Here is a 10,947-nt window from a genome sequence, read left to right as displayed (position 1 = left end):
ACTATAGAGAAGAAACTGATGGCTACCAGAGGGGAGGTCGGTGGGGCTATGGGTGAAGTAGGTGAAGGGGATTAAGAGGACACTTATTGTGACAAGCACTGAGTAATGTTCAGAATTGCTGAATCACTATATTGTACACCCGAAGCTAATATAACACGGTCTGTTAATTACACTGGAGTTAAAATAAAATTTTTAAAAATCATTGTATTTGGGTACCTAATATATGATTTCAGATCATCAGTGCTATCAGCCTTCTCGCATTCCACAATCTTCTAGAGAGATACCAAGCCATTAAACAATTTTAAACCAAGTAAAGAACCCTCACTTTCAGAAATAGTGAGCTACATAATTCAGAACTACCCTCCTACTGAAGACAACTAAAATAATTCATATGAAATATAAAAAGCTTTTTCCTGTAACAGAAAAAAAAAGCTAACAAGTAGCAAGGAATCACCTTGCCAATTATTGGCAAGAGACAATAGCTCAGAAAAGGTGAAACTCCAGAGAGGAGAGCTCAGTATTTGGGCCACTTTTGCAATCAGAAGAGGTGGCTAAAAAGCTGAGGGAGCTAAGGTCATGTAAGTTGGAATCTAGGGCTTTGCAAGGCAGGAGCAATTCTGGAAAACTACCCCATGCTTAGGACTGTAATCCTGAGTGGCTGCACCCTGGGAGGAAGAGTAAACTGAAGGAAGGAAGGAAGAGTAAGCTTTCTCCCATATTTCAGCTCAGTTTCAAGTACTCTGGGTGATTCAGAAAAATCTCAGGCACTAAAAATGCTTAAGGTGCTTCTGGATTGCTAATGCCCCTACACATCTGCAAAAGTCCATGAAAATCCTTTCTGTAGGAAGATGATACTATCCTAGTCTGAAAATTACCTCACTAGGGGCTCCTGGGTGACTCAGTCGCTTAAGTATCCAACTCTTGATTTCAACTCGGGTCATGATTTCATAGTTGGTTGTGGGATCAAGCCTCAAGTTGTGCTCTGCCCTGACAGCACAGAGCCTGATTGGGATTCTCTTTCACTCTTTCTCTCTGCCCCTCCCCTACTCTCTCTCTTTCAAAATAAATAAATATACTTAAAAAAAAAAAAGACTAGGGGTGCCTGGGTGGCTCAGTCAGTTAAGCGTCCAACTTCGGCTCAGGTCATGATCTCATGGTCTGTGAATTCGAGCCCCACAACGGGCTCTGGGCTGACAGCTCGGAGCCTGGAGCCTGCTTCGGATTCTGTGTCTCCCTCTCTCTGCTCCTCCCCTGCTCACACTCTTGTGTGGGTGTCTCTCTCTCAAAAAAAAGAAATAAACATTTAAAAAAATTTTTTTAAAGACTTAAAAAAATTACCCCAATAAAATTTTCAATTACAATTTTCAGCACACAAACAAAGACAATTAGACACAGAAGGAGATAAAGTAAGAACAGGAACCAACGTAAACAATAGATGATAGAGTTTCCACAGACTGTTCAGACAGGGGAATTATTAGACATAAATGAGAAAAAAAGCTATCTTAGTATGATCATTAGGATAAAAATTGAATTTAAAAAAAATTTTTTTTAACATTTATTTATTATTGAGAGACAGAGGGACACAGAGCGTGAGCAGGGGAGGGGTAGAAAGAGGGGGAGACACAGAATCTGAAGCAGGCTCCAGGCTCTGAGCTGTCAGCACAGAGCCTGACACAGGGCTCGAACCCACAAACTGTGAGATCATGACCTAAGCCAAAGTCAGTTGCCTAACCAACTGAGCCACCCAGGTGCCCCTAAAAATTGAATTTTTGATACAAAGTTGGAAACTAAAAAAAAAAAAGAAACAGAAATTGGGGTGCCTGGTTGGCTCAGTCAGTAGAGCATACAACTCCTGATCTTGGAGTTCTAAGTCTGAGCCCCATGTTGGCTGGAGAAATTACCTAAAAATAAAATCTAAAAAAAACCAACAACCAAAAATTGAAGACTCAGAAGGTGAAAAATTAATAGCACAAATTAAAAATTCAAGATATGGGTCTAAAAACAGATAAGGTGAAGAAAATAGCTTTGAAGAATCCATTCAGAATTAGAAAATTCACACGTGTTTAGACCTTTACTTTTCTTTAAAAAAATTTTTTTTTAATGTTTATTTATTCATTTTTGAGAGAGAGGGATAGAGCACAAGTAGGGGGAGGGGCAGAGAGGGAGGGAGACACAGAATCGGAAGCAGGCTCCAAGATCTGAGTTGTCAGCACAGAGCCCAGCGCAGGGCTCCAGCCTCCAAACTGTGGGATCATGACCTGAGCTGAAGTTGGATGCTTAACTGACTGAGCCACCCAGGCACCACTAGACCTTTACTTTCTGTAGGTTATATTACAAATCATAGATTTGTTTAACATAATTCTTCAGCTGCTCGTGGCCCCTACTTCCCCCAAGATCTTGGCACCTTTCATCAGAGAGGACTTTCCTCCTTGCCTGCAGGGTTAGTATCCACCATATTTGTTAGAGTGTTTCTTATCAGTTCCTACCAGTCTGGAGAGCCAGTACTCCAGACTCAGAAACTGCATACAACAGGGTAACCCCATCCTCTCCTAGACCCAGCTGTGGTGGTCACCCCTTTACTCCTTTACTCCTCCATCTGAACCCAGACCTATGGTGTTTCTTTTTTTTTTTTTAATTTTTTAATGTTTATGTATCATTTTGAGAGACAGAGACAGAGCATGAGCAGGGGAGGGGCAGAGAGAGGGAGACACAGAATCCAAAGCAGGCTCCAGGCTCCAAGCTGTCAACATAGAGCCCGACGCGGGGCTGGAACCCACGAATCGCGAGATCATGACCTGAGCTGAAGTTAGATGCTTAACTGACTGAGCTACCCAGGTGCCCCCAGACCTACAGTGTTTCTGCTCCTGGCTTCACCTTATAATAGATACATCCTTCCTAAGAAAGGAATATATCCCTTCCCTTTGTCCCAGAGCTGCTCCTCTCTCTCTCAAAGCCAAAATCACTCCTTCTTCTCTGGAGTACAGCTCTCATCTATTTACCTGATCAGGGAAGCCTTATCCTGTAACTAAGAGTCTTGCCAATCAAACAAACAAACAAACAAACAAAGGCTTGTGGGTAAGGGAGGTTCAGGGAGGGAAAACGTATCAGGAGGCCTGGGCCCCCAAGAGGGTCAGAAAGGACTTGGAACAGTATAGCCCAACCCCCTCCACTTGCTCATGAGGAAACTGAGGCCCAGAGATGGTGTGACACATTCACGGCCACACAGTGAGAAAGTATCACAGCCAGGACCAGGATGAGGGACCTCCTCTGCCACCTACTGCTCACTAAGACCCAAATCAAAGGCTGCCTGTTGCCCTGCATCTGGCAGATGTAGCACCTTTTGAGTTCCTGGCAGATGCTAGAGCAGTGAAGGTAAAACGGATCAGACACGTCCTTGCCCCCAAGTGGTACACGTGACTGAGGAACAAAAGTACAAATTAAACCGGCACTACACTTACATGTACATTACCAGGCTGGGTTCATTTATCCCTCACAACCCCATGGGGCATGTAGTATTAGTATTATTCCCGTTTTATAGATAAACTGAGGCCAGTGAAGTTAAGTAACTCGCCTGTAGTCTCACAATGGATAATGTGCGAAGCCGGGATTTGAATCTAGGCTGCATAAGCTAGAGATCTGTGGGGGCATGCATCGGAGCAGGGTGGGAAGAAGGCGGTGACTGAGCTGAGCCTTCGAAGTGTATTTTAATAGCCTGGGAAGGGAGAAAGGACAGCAGGACAGGGAGAACCACACGCGCCTCCAGCAGCTACAGCAACATGCAGTCAAGTCTCTGTGCCCAAGGATCCCAAAGGCAGTGGGCATGCTTCTCTGCCGTTCCACTTCCATTTTACCCTAAGTGGTGGGGTGCCGGAAAGCCCTGAGGGGAAGGTGATCCACCAGTCAACTCGGGCAGTAAGTGGCCCCCACCAGCAGGGGGTGGGACGGAAGGGCCCTCGGCGAACACCCTCAGTACAGCCAGCCTGCCGCTGGGTGGCACTGTGGCTCCTCAGAGAGGGAACAGCGCCCACAGGGAGACTGGTCACAAAAAAAGAGAGGGAGCACCATTCCGGCCCTCCTGCGCTGGGCACTGGGGTTACAAAGAAGTACAAGAAACAGTTCCTGCCTTCGCAGACCCGTGGTGGGGCTGGCAGACACCTGGGTAACTAATTAATTACTCCAATAATAGACATAATGAATTGCTCTAACAGCCGGTTCCAGTTGCAGAGCCCAGGGAAGGAGGAGGCATTTGAGCCTTGATACAGGATTGGCCGTTCTAGGACAGGACGGCTGTGATGGTGCTGGCTCCCAGGGCACAGGCACAGATGTGGGGAAGGGGGGTTCCCAGAGTCCCAGCTGGGGCCGGGGGCCTCCATCAGCCACGTGCCTGCCGCAGGTGGGAAAGGGTGGGCATCTGTGCACAGGGCTTCAGCACCACCACACTAAGGTGCTCTTTGTCTCCATGAAGCACTTAGCTCAGGGACCTGGTGAGGCCCCTGGTGCTAGGATGACTAGAAAATGCTGGAACCCCCTGGCAGGCACAGAAGACTGCTGGCATCTTGTCCTCTTTCTGTGCATTTCTGAACTCAGCCTCCAGTCCCAGCACTGGTCCCAACTTGCTGCGGGATCTGGGGCCAGACACCACAGGTCTTGGGGCTCAGTGACTGCATCTGTAAAAGTGATCTTTCACGTGCACAAATATGTTGAAAAATGAGAAAAGTTAATCAGAAGCCACAGAGTTGGGGGGGGGCGGGGCAGAACGCCTCAGTGGCTCGGTCGGTTAAGTATCCAGCTTCCACTCAGGTCATGATCTCCCGGTTGGCAGGACATGATCTCGCAGTTTGTGGGTTTGAGCCCTGCCTCTGGCTCTGTGCTGACAGCTCAGAGCCTAGAGCCTGCTTCAGATTCAGTGTCTCCCTCTCTCTCTGCCCCTCCCCCCTCTCAAAAATAAATAAACATTATACATATATATATGTTTATTTATATATATACATAAATATATGTATATTTATATATTTATAAATAATATAAATATTTTTTATATTTATATAAATATATAAGGGGGAAAAATAAGTCAAACAGCAATAAGAACTGTCCATGATGTTTCCTGCTGGCCTGAAGGCATGCCCTGGTCTTCTTTTTAGAGGTGGGCAGTTGGGGAGGAGGACTCCCTTGGCTCCCCTTCAGGCCTGGGCAGGACCCAATACAAAACCAGAATATATCTATTTGTCCTTGGAGAACAATTCATCTCCAAATTCAATAAGCAGAACTTTGCAGCAGGGAAACAATTTAATATCTGGTAGATACATTTTCATTAAATTTTTCAAGATGGAACAAAGACTGTATTTTCAAATTTCCTATTCAGAAGTTAACTCATCATGGTGTTGAAACCCACATCCAAGCAGCTGAACTGAAATCAGCTTCCTAAAACAAAACACAAGCAGAGATGGACTGGCTGAAGTTTCAGACAAGACTTCAAACCCTCCCTGGATGATGGGCCCAGGCTTCCTCCCACTCTGGTCCACATGCACCCATCACCAGAAGGGGGTACCCATTGTATCCACTATACCCCCTTCACAGAAACCAGGGGTGGGGCAAGGGCGCTCAGGGTTGCAGGCCCACAGTATCATTTCAAGCAGATACTCCCCACCTTCTTTTGTCATTTAGTAGTGAAGCTGTTGAGAGGTGATAAGGCACTTGGAGGCACCCAGGGTTTGCCAGGCAAGGGGTTTCTCCTCACACTGTTCTCCACCGGTTGTCCAGCCCCAGAGCCAGACTTGCCCAACCCAACTGGGGAGCCCAGGTCACCTTTTAGAGAGATGATTCCCTCCACCCAATGGCAATTCCAGAAGAGGCACAGGCACTTTGCGTAGCAACGGCATGTAAATCCTTTTCACTTAAATAGTGTATTACTGGGGCACCTGCGTGACTCAAATGGTTGAGTGTTTCTTAATTCCAGCTCAGGTCATAATCCCAGGACTGTGGGATCCAGCCCAGAGTTGGGATCTGCAGTGATCATGGAACCTGCTTAAGATTCTCTCTCTCTCTCCCTCTGCCCCTCTGCCCCACTCTCACGTGCTCTTTCTCTCTAAAAAAAAATTAAAAATAAATAAATAGGGTGCCTGGGTGACTCAGTTGGTTAAGCATCTGACTTCGGCTCAGGTCACGATCTCACAGTTTGTGAGTTGGAGTCCCGCATCAGGTGAGCTCGAGCCCAGCATCAAGTTAAGCACGAGTCCCAGTTTGGGTACACACGAGCCCCGCTTCCTGTGAGCTCCGCTTCTCTCTCTCTCTGCTCCTCGCTCGCTTGCACCCTAAATAAATAAACAGTGTATCACCAGTTCAGTTAAATTGCAGTCTTCCAAAGATGCTTTCATCTACACATTTTACTACAAACAATATACATTTTATGTAATTATTTGAATAATGATGAGAGGACACCTAAGGAGAGCTGATGGGGATTAAGGGAGATAGAGCCCTTTCAGTCCCACTCTCCCCTCTGCCTTGGTCCGTTTGCTCCTAATCAATTACTTTTTTAACATATAAAGAGTCATGCAGCAATAAATCAAGAAATCCTTTTGGCCCAGGCTTTGGGGTACCACACTGTAGGTAGACTGTGCGCAATTGCATCCCCAAATTGCAAAAGTCAGCTCAGACTAGACTAGGTGCAGAAATGCTTCAGTTTTATGCGCAGAAAACTGGCCTTGGAGGAGGGGCAACTGAGTTTCCAGAGGGTATGATATGACCCGCCCCCCCCCAGATTTATTCTGTGCAACTGTGTCCCAGAAGAGGCTTTTGGGGGACATGGAAATTTATATATCCCTCATCTGTTCTGCAGAATGCTTCTAATCTCTTTGCAGGGTATCCTGGCATCCCTGAGTTCCTTTTATAAATTTTAGGTATGTAATTTTAAGCAAGTGATTTGTGTCTGGTCTTCCCATCAATCAGAGCTTACTGTTGACTTTGTCAATATCTTGGTGGTGTATTATCTTTATACACAAAGAACACATATAAGCCAAAAAAGAAGACAAGCACCCTAATTGAAAAATGGGCAAAAAACATGAAAAAATATAATTCAGGGTTGCCTGGGTGGCTCAGTCAGTTAAGTGGCTGACTCTTGATTTCTGCTCAGATCACCATCTCACCTGTTCAGGAGGTGGACTCCAACCTCGGGCTCTGTACAGAGCCTGCTTGGGATTCTCTCTCTCCCCTCTCTCTGCTCCTTCCCTGCTCGTTCTCTCTCTCTCTCTCTCTCTCTCTCTCTCTCTCTCTCTCTGTCAAAATAAATAAATAAGCATTAAAAAGAAAAAGAAAAATACAATTCATAAAAAGTTAAGAAATGCCCAGTGTTAGTGAAACTATCCCTCACCTTCTAGGACTATGCATACAATTTTATACGACTAAGAATAATTTCAGGGGCACCTGGGTGGCTCCCACGTTAAGGGTCTGACTCTTGGTTTCTGCACAGGTCATGATCTCGCAGATTGTGAGTGTGAGCCCTGCTTAGGGCTCTGTGCTGACAGCTCAGAGCCTGAAGCCTGCTTTGGATTCTGCGTCTCCCCCCCCCCCCCCCGCCCTTACCCTCCCCTGCTGGCACTTTGTCTCTCTCTCTCTCTTTCAAAAATAAATAAACATTAAAAAAATAATAATTTAAAAATGTTTCAAATCTGTATACTCTTCGATCAAGCAATTCCACTTCTCCAGATGTATCCTATGGAAACATCTGCCCAACTAAAATGGACGTACAAGGATTTTCGTTGTAGCATTATTTACTACCGGAAATTTATTATAGGAAAACTGGGGGAAAGTCCAGCAAGAGAGTAGATTGGGACTCCTCCAAGCCTCCACCAGACGCGCGGAGCTGAGCCAGCCCGACCGAGCGACGAGTGCCCTTCTCCCTCCTGCGGAGCCCCAGCTCAGACCCTTTCCGCGACCGGGACTCGGCCCACAACCGCCTCTCCCACCAGGCCTGCGGGCGGCCGGGGCTGCCCGGGGAGTGAGCGCAGCGGTTCGGCCACAGCGGGTGGCCGTTCTACGTGCGCTCGCTGCCCGTGGCCGCGGTCTAGGGCCCCGCCGCGGGGGCCGCGCCCGCCGGCGGCCCCGGGCTCGGCCGGTTAGCTCAGCGGCGGCGTCTGGAAGATCTCGCAGCCGCAGACCGCTGGCGCGTGTCCCTGGAAGTCGACCGCTCCGCCTCCGAGGAGCCGACGGTCGGTCGAGAGCGAGGAATGCGTAGTGGATGGAAGATCACTGGCAAGCTCGAAGAGAGGTAGGACGGCCATGGCTGCTTCTCCCCGGGCTTCGCTCAAAAACACACGCTGCCCCCTGGTGTGGACCCCACCCTGGTCTCCTCCTCTCTGTCCCCTGAGGGCAGGCTCGCCGTGGGGGCCTCGATGACCAGCCAGCTTGAGGCCCCAGAAGCTGGGAAGCGGGGAAGCCTGGAGCCAAGTGAAGGCCTTAGCCTTGCTGTACACCCTCCCCCTCAGTAGCCACCTCTGACCATCCCCACCTGCCAACCCGTAAGCTCTTTTCATACTTTACCTTCTGTTTTTGTCAACGTTCGAAGCAACTCCCCACCCCACCACACCCTCAAAAAAGAGCACATTGGTTCAACTTTTGGTTAACCATACAATAGCCCACGAAGCTATTAAAAAGGATAAGGTAGATCCATACCTCTTGATGTAGCCAATATGTCCTCCAAGTATTGTCAAGTTAAAAAAAAAAAAGATTAAAAACTAGTATGTTCCCAATGAATCCTTCTATATAAAAATAGAAATCTATATATGCATTGAAACCCTGGAAAATTATACAGCTCATTAAACTTTTATGATGGGCTAGCTTTGGGATGGATTTAAATTTTCCCATTCTTGGGGTGCCTGGGTCACTCAGTGGGGTAAGCATCTGACTCTTGGTTTGGGCTCAAGTTGATGTCACAGTTGGTGAGTTCGAGCCTGCATGGGGCTCCGTACTTACAGTGTGGAACCTGCTTAGGATTCTCTCTCCCTCTCTCTGCCCCTCCCCTGCTCTCTCTCTCTCTCAAAATAAATAAACTTTAAAAAAAAGTTGTCATCACACACACAGAATTTGTAACTGGTTGGTGACAGATGTTAACTGAAACTATATGCCAACTATGTCAATTATACCTCAATTTTTAAAAATGAAAAAGAAAAGGCAGAAACAGAATAGTGTAAATAGCATGCTACCTGTTTTTGTAAGAAAGAGAGAGAAATAAGAAAAAATATGTTTTTAAGCCACTTTATTGAGGTATAATTGACATTAAAAAAACTGTACAAATTTGATGTATACAACTTCATGAATAATAGAAACTTATCTATATTCACTTTTTTATCGAGGTATAATTGACATATTAGTTTCAGGTGTACAACATAACGACTCAATATTTGTACATATTGCAAAATGATCACCGCAGTAAGTCTAGTTAACATCCATCACCACACATAGTTATAAAACAGGTTTTTTATGATAGGAACTTCTAAAATCTACTCTCTGAACAACTTCTGAATATGCAATACAGTATTTTTAATTTTTTTTTATTTTTTAAAGAGAGAGAATGCATGAACAGAGGAGAGGGGCACAAGGAGAGAGGGAAGGATCTTTTTTTTTTTTAATTTTTTTATATTTATTTATTTTGAGAGAGAGATAGCAGAAGGAGCGGGCAGAGAGAAGGAGTGACAGAATCCCAAGCAGGCTCCACGCACCATCAGTGCAGAGCCTGACGCAGGGCTTGAACTCACCAACTGCAAGATCATAGCTTGAGCAGAGATCAAGAGTCAGACACTTAACCGACTGAACCACCCTGGCACCCTGAGAGGGAAGAATCTTAAGCAGGCTCCACATTCAGCATGGAGCCCAACGCAGGGCTTGATCCCACAACCGTGACATCATGACCTGAGCCGAAATCAAGAGTTGGACATTGGGGCGCCTGGGTGGCTCAGTCGGTTAAGCGGCCGACTTCGGCTCAGGTCATCATCTTGCGGTCCGTGAGTTCGAGCCCCGCATCAGGCTCTGTGCTTACAGCTCAGAGACTGGAGCCTGTTTCAGATTCTGTGTCTCCCTCTCTCTGATCTTCCCCCGTTCATGCTCTGTCTCTCTCTGTCTCAAAAATAAATAAACGTTAAAAAAAAAAATTAGAAAAAAGAGTTGGACATCTAACCAACTGAGCCACCCAGACACCCCTGCAAAACAGTATTATTAATTATAGTCCTCATGCTATACATGACATCTTATATGTACTTCTATTTACATAGATAAAGACTGGAAGGATTCACAATATGTGAATAAAAGTGGTTCTCTATAGATGGTAGGTGGGGAGGTAATGAGCTGGCTGGGGGTATAAGTGCAACCAAGACTTCTAAGCACAGACCTTTTAATATTGTTTTGACATTTGAAGCAAGTATTACCTTTATGAAAAAATGAATTATGAAAAACCCAGCAACAATGGCATCATCAAATCTAGTGAGGATGTGATAAACTTATTTTACTCACACACACAGTCATCTCCATTCAAGCAAGCATCATTCATTGCCAATGTCAGAGGTCATCCTCCAGTTGATTTTTAAAAATTTTTTTCTTTAAATCTTCTGAAACTCTGTGGTACACTGCAAGGAAATTGTGATGCCGGGGCAGTGACTAGCCCAGTATCACAGAGGCTGCAAAAAAATCTAGGTGAAGATGGGTAAAATGGAGCTTTCTTTCTTTTAAGGATGCCAAGCATATGAACTTGCCTATGGCTCTTGGTGGAAGGCAGAGATGATCATTTTCCACTACGGAAGCCATAATGGCCAGATACTCGCTTTTCCCTCTGCCTTTGCACATAGGGCATAGGCTCCTAGGACACAGGGTCAGAGCTAATTAGCTGCATCCTCCCCAGAACCTGAAATAAGAGCTAATGGTATGAAGAATCCTTTCTAGGTCATCACCAATAGCAAAGCC

The 10,947-nt window shown here is 45.9% G+C and overlaps 1 pseudogene; it reads left to right on the top strand.

Annotated features, from left to right (window-relative positions):
• Positions 1-7,733: 7,733 nt before the first annotated feature.
• LOC124506083 (heat shock protein beta-1-like) lies at positions 7,734-8,483 on the top strand (annotated as a pseudogene).
• Positions 8,484-10,947: the final 2,464 nt, after the last annotated feature.

Source organism: Lynx rufus, unplaced genomic scaffold (genome assembly GCF_022079265.1).
Source record: "Lynx rufus isolate CCGP_SWC_20201006 ecotype Redwood Valley unplaced genomic scaffold, mLynRuf1.p SCAF_11, whole genome shotgun sequence".
NCBI lineage: Eukaryota > Metazoa > Chordata > Mammalia > Carnivora > Felidae > Lynx > Lynx rufus.
Note: the sequence above shows the minus strand (reverse complement) of the source record. Positions and strands in the feature narration are given on the sequence as shown.